This window comes from Anomaloglossus baeobatrachus, chromosome 7 (assembly GCF_048569485.1).
Source record: "Anomaloglossus baeobatrachus isolate aAnoBae1 chromosome 7, aAnoBae1.hap1, whole genome shotgun sequence".
Taxonomy (NCBI): domain Eukaryota; kingdom Metazoa; phylum Chordata; class Amphibia; order Anura; family Aromobatidae; genus Anomaloglossus; species Anomaloglossus baeobatrachus.
In genome coordinates, this window is record NC_134359.1 from 304,572,926 (window position 1) to 304,584,430 (window position 11,505).

Consider the following 11,505-nt stretch of genomic DNA (forward strand, 5'->3'; position numbering starts at 1 on the left):
GGATGTATGAGGAGACAAGATGGGGCGGGGGGGTGCAGAAACAATATGGGAAAATTTGGAAAGAGACAGTATAGAGAGCGAGAGGGGTAAATGTGTGTGGAGACAGTAAGAGAATGGAGGGGGTAAATGTGTAAGTCGACTATTGAGGGGAATAGTGTAAGGAGACAGTATGGTGGGAGAAAAGTGTGAGGGCGCACAGAATAGAGACTAGGCAGTATAGAGGGACACAATGTGAGAGGCCAGTGTGAAGATGGGGTCCAGTATGGAAAAGCGAGGATAGCATGGAGGCCATTTACTATAAAAGAGATCGTATGGGGGTCATGTTTTGTGCTGCAAGCACAGTGCGAGACAATTTTTCAGGTCACAGTGTACAGCAGACATTTTTTTATTCTGGAGCATTATAATCATGCTGCTATTTTTAAGGGCACTGTGGTGCATAAGAAAAGATGGAAGTCTGCAGAGACCGTAGATATGAAAAGTCACCATGGTATCAGGACAAGATGATGAAGCGTAGAAAGAGACGACTCTGATTAGATAAGTTGTCATTAGTGATGAGCGAGTACTAAAAAGCTCGGGTGCTCGAAGCTCGGGCCGAGCCTCCCAAGATACTCGTGTACTCGGCCCGAGCAACGAGCCCAATGTTATCCTATGGGAGACCCGAGTATTTTTGTGAAATGACCTCCCGGCAGCATGGAGAAACCCTAAAAATGTCACAAAAGTCTCAGAAGAGTGCTCAAATGACATGGCAACAGCATGGGGAAGACCCCTTGAAGCATTTATCACTCAAAAGTCACAGCTGTGAACAATTTTGTCTGCGTTTTACGCCATTTTTACGGACTCACCAGAAAACCTTCCAAAATGACCCCAAAATGATTTTTCATGGCGGAAATGTTAAGGGCACATACCCAATAGTGAGATAGAGCTGGTGTATGTTACTTTTTGAGATCAATACATGAAAGATTTTACGTGAAAACATTGTGTGGCACTCCGATGTCCCTGAGAAGAGACGTACATGAAGGCCTCTTGAGTCTAATGTGCCCATTTTGAGGAAGTGAGTCTTTGTAGTATTTTCCTTTGCCAGGGCAGTCCTAAATTGTGAGGTTCACCAATGCCCCTGCATAGAGACGTGCATGAGGGCCTGTAAACCTGAAGTGCCCATTGGAAGGAAGTGGGTGTATTATAGTATAGCCCTTAGGCAGGGAAGCCAAACATTGGGAGGCTCCACGTTGTCCCTGGATAGAGACGTGCATGAAGGCCTGTAAACCTGAAGTGCCCATTGGAAGGAAGTGGGTGTATTATAGTATAGCCCTTAGGCAGGGAAGCCAAACATTGGGAGGCTCCACGTTGTCCCTGGATAGAGACGTGCATGAAGGCCTGTAAACCTGAAGTGCCCATTGGAAGGAAGTGGGTGTATTATAGTATAGCCCTTAGGCAGGGAAGCCAAACATTGGGAGGCTCTACGTTGTCCCTGGATAGAGACCTGTTAGGTTCTTAGTGCCTCCGTGCTTGCATTTAAAAATTGCACGTGTGTGCCTGTTGGTGGCAGCTTTCCGCTGCATTTGTGTGAGTTTTGCACAAACTTGGATATAACACACAAGTCTAGTGAATACACATCAGCACAGCATTGCAAAATGCGCAAGGGCGTTGTCAACGAACAAGGAAGTGGACGTGATGGTGGTGCAGGCAGACACCGAGGTTGTGTGCAAGCTCTAATTTCGCCACAACAAAGGGCCACATCTAGTCGCTCGCACGTCCTGTCCCAAATTCTTGGGGACCGCAGCAGTACACCCCTCTTGAACCAAGACCAGTGTCAACAGGTTGTTAGTTGGATAGCGGATAATGCTTCCAGTCAGATTGGCACCACCACAAACACTCTGTCTTCCACACGGTCAAGTGTCAGTAGCCGTGATACTGCACCGCACATTTCAGAACCTGATCCTCCTTCCTACCACCAGGCCGAGTACACGTCCACGGACATTACTGATCCCACACTTGGACACTCGGAATAGCTGTTCGTTCACGTTTCCATTCACAAATTCTGGCCTCTCGCCAGCTCCTGTTGAAGTGGGCCATGACGAGATTGTATGTACAGATGCACAAATATTTGAGCAGCCACGTTCTCACGAAGTTGGCAACGTGTCTCAACAAGGGGTGGCCGATGATGAGACACAATTGTCAGGAAGTCAGGAGGAGGAGCAGGGTGCGGAAGAGGAAGACGACGTGGTGGATGATCCAGTAACTGACCCAACCTGGCAGGAGGATATGCAGAGCGAGGACAGCAGTGCACAGGGGGAGGGAGGCGTAGCATCACAACAGGCAGTAAGAAGCAGAGTGGTGGCCCCAGGCAGACGTCAGTCAACTGTTCCCCGGAACAACACGACACAAGGTGCCTGTACAAATGTTAGGTCTTCCCGAGTCTGGCTGTAATACTATTGTATGTATTGAGGATTTCGATTGCGTTAGGGCAATGACAACCAGAGACGAGTTCTTGGTGCAAGACATTTATAATATGCAACCAGCAAATATGTACATAAACGGAACAAAAACACAGTAGAACATAAATACAGGAAATACCTTCCAGGGACTGAGCGAAAGGGAATTCCCGGTACCGCGCACCGGACTCCCCCAGGGAGACCACCAACAGCAAACCCCTATACAGGGACTGTCTGGCAATCACCCCAGAAGCCCTAAATGCGCAGCAGCCGGGACACAAAAGGGCAATAGGTAAGTCGAAAAATGTCTGTACGTGATGTGAGTCCAGAGTGGTATTAAACGGAAGGAACCGGGCAGAAGTTCCGACCAAAGACGGCAAACGGAGTCCAGGTACAGCTAGATGATACCAGATGAAGTCCAGAGTCGGTGTCGGTTGTTTTCCAAGAGGATCCGAATAACAATCAGGAACCAAAAGCAGCAGGGCAGGAGCACACAGGAAGCAGTATACTCAGGCACTGGACTAAGCTTTAGGGGCGGCTTTTAAACAGATGGACAGGAAGTAGGGCAACATAACAGAAAACTCCATGTTAACAAAGGGCAAGCTCTTTCAAAAGAAAACTGGAAAACCAGGAACTCTGACACTGGCAGTTTTTTAAGTTGGCTCCAGATGATTCTAAAAAGGCCATTTGCAACACCTGCCATGCCAGCATCACCAGGGGTACCAAAACTAGCAGCCTGACCACCACCAGCATGATCAGGCACATGTCAGCCAAGCACCCGACTTTGTGGGAAGTACAACAGAGTCGAGGAGCAGTGCTTGCTGATGTCACTGCTACGTCTTCGCTGGTTGTGCATGCGAGCCAATCCCCTGTCCATGCTGCCTGCGAACAAGCCTCCTCCACTCCTGCACCTGCAGTTGCCTACGCAGAAAGAACACCATCATCAAGCACGTCCTTGTCCCAGCGCAACGTTCAGTTATCCATTCAGGAAACCTTTGAGCGCAGGCGCAAATACACTGCCAACACCCCACATGCCACAGTTCTAAATGCTAACATTTCGCGACTGCTTGCGCTGGAAATGTTGCCTTTTAGGCTGGTTGAGACAGAAGCATTCCGCGAACTGATGGTGGCAGCTGTCCCACGTTACTCGGTCCACAGCCGCCACTATTTCTCCCTGTGTGCCGTCCCCGCATTGCATAACTAACCACGTGTCACAAAACATCACACGTGCCCGGAACAACGCTGTTTCAGCCAAAGTCCACCTAACCACAGACACGTGGACAAGTGCATGTGGGCAAGGCCGCTACATCTCGTTGACGTCACACTGGGTTAATATTGTGCAAGCTGGGACCCAGTCTGAGCGAGGGACGGAATACGTCCTTCACACACCAAGTTTTGCAGGCCCTACCTCAGTCAGGGTTTCACACACACTCTACAGCTCCGGAATGTCATGCTCCTCAGCCTCCTCCTCCTCCTGCGCATCCTGATCCACTTTACCCTCCACACCAGTCCCAAGCTGTAAGTGTCGCTGGCGGAGGAGGGGACGGTGCGCTCTCCCACTGCTCGGGTCCGGCTGACGCAGCTCTACGGCTGCTGCTGCTCGTTGGCTCGAGCGATGGCCGGATCCCGGGGACTCGAGCGGCGCTACTCGCCCGTGAGTGAAAAGGGGTGGTTTGGGTTTTGGGGATATTGTCCGTGACGCCACCCACGGTTGTGGTGATTGTGTGGACACCACCGCTGCTCTGGACGGGGATCCCGGGAGCCTGTGACAGGGAGCAGCTTTGTTGTTATTTCTCCCCTACGTGGGTAGGGGGGTTGGTTGTCCCGGGGCCTGGTGATGGGGTAGAGATGGATGACAGGCGGGTTGCGGGGCCTGATGAAGTGCATGGTCGCAGGGGCAGCGCTGTGCCGCACGGCACGGAGGTACTCACTCAGCCCAATGATGATGACACAGTTCAGGGTAAAACAAGTGGCTGGATGGACAGGTCACTCGGACGGCTGCGGTTGTTCCTCCCTGCAGGTTAGTGATGACTGTCTCTCCCTGCACCGAAGTTAAGTGTTGGTAGTGATGGTTTCCCAACGGTAACCCGCTCCCTGACCTGGATATGGGCCGGAGGAGCCCCTTTTGCCCACAGGCGCTGGCCCTGGGAGACGGTTGCCCTTGCCGGTGGCTGTGTCTCCCCTTCACGGTTGTACGGTTGCCTTCTATCTGGACTTGGCTGTTTGGAAACCCTGAGGTCCCCTTCAATAACGGATTTGGCAAATTCACGGCGACACCAAGCCTTGCCGGGATCCGAAAGTCCTCTGCCAATGGTGCTGGCTTCGCTTTGTATACCGGTCCGGTACGGCCGGGTCACCACCCGTCCACGGTCCTTACGGCAGACTCCAATCGGCCTCCACTGCAGACGGTCAGCACATCCTGCCAACCTTGCTGTCCTGTCCAGGCCACACACCCGGACCAACTTCAGGCTCTTTGCTGTCACTTTTCTCCTCTCTACTACTTTCCTCCTTCCACTTCCTTAGCTTAACTCTCACTGCCTGTGTTTTCCCTCCTCCTCGGTGGGTGGAGACCAACCGCCTGGCTCCACACCCTGGTGTGGACAACAGCCCCTGGGGAAGGCAACAAGGATTTTGTGTTTTGACTATGATATGCCTGCAGGGAGTGTGGGGTGTTTAAGTGTTGTGCTCTGTGGCCCCTGGCTTGTCCAGGGCGACACAGAAGCACTGCAGCACTGCCTCGGCGAAGCGGCAACAGGCAGTGCTGAAGCTAATCTGCATAGGTGACAAACCCCACAATGCAGAAGAGGTGTGGACAGCTCTGAAACAGCAGGCAGATCACTGGCTCACAACTCTGAACCTAAAGCCAGGAAAGGTGGTGTGTGACAATGGCCGGAACCTGGTGGCGGCTTTGAGGCGAGGCCAGCTGACACATGTTCCATGCTTGGCCCATGTGCTCAACCTCGAGGTTCAGCGGTTTCTAAAGTCATAGTCAGAGCTGTCTGATCTGCTGGTAAAAGTTCGCCGCCTGTCTGCACATTTTCGAAAGTCACCTACTGCTTCAGCCGGCCTTGCCGCCTTAAGACGCCGTTTGCATCTTCCGGCACACAGACTGGTGTGTGATGTCCCCACGCGTTGGAATTCAACTCTGCACATGTTGGTCAGGATATGTGAGCAGAAGAGGGCAGTTGTTGAGTACCTGCATCACCTAAGCCGTCGGGAAATGGGTCAAACTCCACACATAACACCTGAGGAGTGGAGATGGATGTCCGACCTATGCACCATCCGCCAAAACTTTGAGGACTACAACAAGATGGTGAGCGGCGATGACGACATTATTAGCGTCACCATACCGCTTCTCTGCCTTCTAAAATGGTCTCTGCTCAGAAAACAAACATGATGCATTGCAGGCGGAGCGCGATGAGTTTCAGCAAGAAACAGTAGTGGGTGTGGGTGATGATAACACACAGCCCAGCCTCGTCTCATCACAACGTGCAGTGGAGGACTATGACGAGGAGGAGGATGAAGACATGGAGCAACTCTCTGGCCAAATTGAGGATATGACATGCAGTCATATCCTCGGTTCAGCGTGGCTGGCCAGAGGACAGGGTAGATGATGAGGAGGAGGAGGACAGCATGTTCAGTCATCGTGTCGGTCAGGATACTGAAGTGATGGCTGTTAAGAGTCTGGCACACATGGCTGACTTTATGGTAAGCTGCCTGTCTCGTGACCCTCGCGTTAAGAACATCTTGGCCGACAATCATTACTGGTTGGTAACACTGTTAGACCCACGCTAAAAGGAGAACTTTATGTCTCTTATTCCCGAGGCGGAGAGGTCAGGCAAAATGCAGCAGTTCCAGAAGGCCATAGTCACGGAAGTAGGCAAAGCATTCCCCTCACAAAACGCTAGCGGCATAGGTCATGAATCAGTGGACAACCGAGGCGTACAGCCGAGAGAGGCACAAGTCCAATCCGCCAGAGGTAGGGGAACAGTCTTTAAGATGTGTGACAGTTTTCTCAGCCCCTCACGTACCACAGCCCCTGAGGTGCGGGGTAGTGCCACAAGAAATCCTAAGTTTGCCCAGATGCTGAAGGAGTACCTTGCAGATCGAACAACTGTACTCCGACATTCCTCTGTGCCTTACAATTATTGGGTATCCAAGCTGGACACGTGGCATGAATTGGCTCTCTACGCCTTGGAAGGCCTGGCCTGCCCTGCTGCTAGCGTTTTGTCAGAGCGTGTTTTTAGTGCCGCAGGTGGAATCATTACAGATAAACGCACCCGCCTGTCAACTGAAAATGCTGACAAGCTGACTCTGATCAAGATGAACAAGGGTTGGATTGGGCCAGACTTCACCACACCACCAGCAAATGAGAGCGGAATTTAAAGTTTGCCATGTACCTCCACTCACCCATGGGTACACACTTCTGGAGTTTGGCTAATCGCTGGACTGCTCCTCCTTCTCCTCATGCGCCACCATGATGATGACCGTTACAAATTGCAATACTTAGGCCTTTGTTTCAGGTATACCCCCAGTGGTAAATTTTTTCGCCCATTCTTTGCAGAATGGACATTACAACGACAGGAGACCCACTCCTTTGCAATGGGAACAATGTTTTGAGGCCCTCATGCACGTCTCTATCCAGGGACAACGTGGAGCCTGACGCTGCCACCGACTGCCACACACGTGCTGTTTTTAAATGCAAGCACGGACGCAATAAGAACCTAACTGGTTTTTAGGAGCGACAATTACTGAGAAGTCTGACACTATCAGACACTGCTGACTGACGTGTATTATACACTAGACTTGTGCGTTATATAATAGTTTGTGCAAAACGCGCACCTGTACCCTGCCACCGACTGCCACACACGTGCTGTTTTTAAATGCAAGCACGGACGCAATAAGAACCTAACTGGTTTTTAGGAGCGACAATTACTGAGAAGTCTGACACTATCAGACACTGCTGACTGACGTGTATTATACACTAGACTTGTGCGTTATATAATAGTTTGTGCAAAACGCGCACCTGTACCCTGCCACCGACTGCCACACACGTGCTGTTTTTAAATGCAAGCACGGACGCAATAAGAACATAACTGGTTTTTAGGAGCGACAATTACTGAGAAGTCTGACACTATCAGACACTGCTGACTGACGTGTATTATACACTAGACTTGTGCGTTATATAATAGTTTGTGCAAAACGCGCACCTGTACCCTGCCACCGACTGCCACACACGTGCTGTTTTTAAATGCAAGCACGGACGCAATAAGAACATAACTGGTTTTTAGGAGCGACAATTACTGAGAAGTCTGACACTATCAGACACTGCTGACTGACGTGTATTATACACTAGACTTGTGCGTTATATAATAGTTTGTGCAAAACGCGCACCTGTACCCTGCCACCGACTGCCACACACGTGCTGTTTTTAAATGCAAGCACGGACGCAATAAGAACATAACTGGTTTTTAGGAGCGACAATTACTGAGAAGTCTGACACTATCAGACACTGCTGACTGACGTGTATTATACACTAGACTTGTGCGTTATATAATAGTTTGTGCAAAACGCGCACCTGTACCCTGCCACCGACTGCCACACACGTGCTGTTTTTAAATGCAAGCACGGACGCAATAAGAACATAACTGGTTTTTAGGAGCGACAATTACTGAGAAGTCTGACACTATCAGACACTGCTGACTGACGTGTATTATACACTAGACTTGTGCGTTATATAATAGTTTGTGCAAAACGCGCACCTGTACCCTGCCACCGACTGCCACACACGTGCTGTTTTTAAATGCAAGCACGGACGCAATAAGAACATAACTGGTTTTTAGGAGCGACAATTACTGAGAAGTCTGACACTATCAGACACTGCTGACTGACGTGTATTATACACTAGACTTGTGCGTTATATAATAGTTTGTGCAAAACGCGCACCTGTACCCTGCCACCGACTGCCACACACGTGCTGTTTTTAAATGCAAGCACGGACGCAATAAGAACATAACTGGTTTTTAGGAGCGACAATTACTGAGAAGTCTGACACTATCAGACACTGCTGACTGACGTGTATTATACACTAGACTTGTGCGTTATATAATAGTTTGTGCAAAACGCGCACCTGTACCCTGCCACCGACTGCCACACACGTGCTGTTTTTAAATGCAAGCACGGACGCAATAAGAACATAACTGGTTTTTAGGAGCGACAATTACTGAGAAGTCTGACACTATCAGACACTGCTGACTGACGTGTATTATACACTAGACTTGTGCGTTATATAATAGTTTGTGCAAAACGCGCACCTGTACCCTGCCACCGACTGCCACACACGTGCTGTTTTTAAATGCAAGCACGGACGCAATAAGAACCTAACTGGTTTTTAGGAGCGACAATTACTGAGAAGTCTGACACTATCAGACACTGCTGACTGACGTGTATTATACACTAGACTTGTGCGTTATATAATAGTTTGTGCAAAACGCGCACCTGTACCCTGCCACCGACTGCCACACACGTGCTGTTTTTAAATGCAAGCACGGACGCAATAAGAACCTAACTGGTTTTTAGGAGCGACAATTACTGAGAAGTCTGACACTATCAGACACTGCTGACTGACGTGTATTATACACTAGACTTGTGCGTTATATAATAGTTTGTGCAAAACGCGCACCTGTACCCTGCCACCGACTGCCACACACGTGCTGTTTTTAAATGCAAGCACGGACGCAATAAGAACATAACTGGTTTTTAGGAGCGACAATTACTGAGAAGTCTGACACTATCAGACACTGCTGACTGACGTGTATTATACACTAGACTTGTGCGTTATATAATAGTTTGTGCAAAACGCGCACCTGTACCCTGCCACCGACTGCCACACACGTGCTGTTTTTAAATGCAAGCACGGACGCAATAAGAACATAACTGGTTTTTAGGAGCGACAATTACTGAGAAGTCTGACACTATCTGGACTGTTTTACACTGTGTACACCAGCCCCAGATATGATGAAGGCTGGTATACGGTCACCACTAGGAATGGCTATATACCCTGCCTGCCTGCCTGTATACTGCTACAATAGTCCTGACAAGGACTCTTCTGGTCACTAGCCTGTATTCCGACCTGGCTATACCCTGCCTGTATATAGCAACAATAGTCCTGAGAAGGACTCTGCTACTGTACTCCGACCTGGCTATACCCTGCCTGCCTGTATACAACTAGAATAGTCCTGAGAAGGACTTCTGGTCACACTGTTTGCAGCCCTGCAACTGAAAAAGCTATAAAGGGCCGCAAAGCTTTCCCTGAATCAGCGACACTCTCCCTACACTCACTGTCAGAATAGCTGTGAGCAGAGCACAGCGCGCCGGCCGATATAAAGGCTCGGTGACGCTGTGCAGGCCGGCCAATCACTGCAATTCCACAACTAACAGGGCTGTGGCATTGCAGTGGTCTGCCAGCCAATCCCTGCATGAGGGCTGGCTCTCAAAAGAGCGCCAACATGCAGAAATGAAGACCACGAGTAAAGCACGAGTATCGCGAGATTACTCGGTCCCCGCCGAGCAGCCCGAGTACAGTGATACTCGTGCGAGTACCGAGTAGTGACAAGCATGCTCGCTCATCACTAGTTGTCATCTAGAAGGTTCCTGGATGTACATTGTTATGTGAGGTGGGTTCATGCTGTGGTGGTGGATCCACTAAGGCCACTGGTCCAGGCGGACACGAGGGCACCAGTACAGCAGCCATGTGGATCATGTGGAGTACAGACGAAAATTACAAAAAAATAATGGTTTAATAAAGTCACGGGAATAAGAGAAAGATAACGGACATGGGCAGAGTTACAGGAAAAAAATGCAACAGCAGAAGAAAACAGACGAGTATTAGGCTGCTTTCACACATCCGGTGTTTGCAGAGCGGCCCAATCCGGCTCTAAAACCTAGCAACGGATGCGCCAAAAAAACCCACATCCTTTGCCTAAGTTTTTACATGCAGCCCGTCCAGTTTTTGCCGGTTGCGGCTGGCTACTGAGCATGCGCAGTGCAAAAAACCGCATGCGGCGGCCGGATGCGGTTTTTGCTGCAGGACGCTGGATGCGACGTCCATAGTCATGCATTGGAAATCGCGCCGCATCGGCAGGATGCGGCGCGATGCGGTGTTTTTCGCCGCACAAAAAAACGTGCCAAGCAACATTCTATCCGGCCGCCGCATGGGCTAAATATGCCGCATACGCCAAAAACCGGACGGAACGCAAGGCCATGCGGCTCAATACGGCGCTAATGCAAGTCTATGAAGGAAAAAACGCAACCGGCGGCGAAAAAAGCCGTTTGCGTTTTTTGAGCAAAGCGCCGTATTGTGCCGCTCAGCAAAAAACGGATGTGTGAAAGCAGCCTAAGCTGGGTACTATGATCAGGAAGACTGGAGACCACTGGCAGACAGGTAACAGAGCTACTGACGAGCAGGTACAGGTAATGGGATGACTGGAGACCACTGGCAGACAGGCAGCAGAGCTACTGACGAGCAGATACAGGTAATGGGATGACTGGAGACCACTGGCAGACAGGCAGCAGAGCTACTGACGAGCAGATACAGGTAATGGGATGACTGGAGACCTCTGGCAGACAGGTAACAGAGCTACTGACGAGCAGATACAGGTAATGGGATGACTGGAGACCACTGGCAGACAGGCAGCAGAGCTACTGACGAGCAGATACAGGTAATGGGATGACTGGAGACCTCTGGTAGACAGGTAACAGAGTTACTGACGAGCAGGTACAGGTAATGGGATGGCTGGAGACCTCTGGTAGACAGGTAACAGAGCTACTGACGAGCAGATACAGGTAATGGGATGACTGGAGACCTCTGGTAGACAGGTAACAGAGTTACTGACGAGCAGGTACAGGTAATGGGATGACTGGAGACCTCTGGTAGACAGGTAACAGAGCTACTGACGAGCAGATACAGGTAATGGGATGACTGGAGACCTCTGGTAGACAGGCAGCAGAGCTACTGACGAGCAGGTACAGGTAATGGGATGGCTGGAGACCTCTGGTAGACAGGTAACAGAGC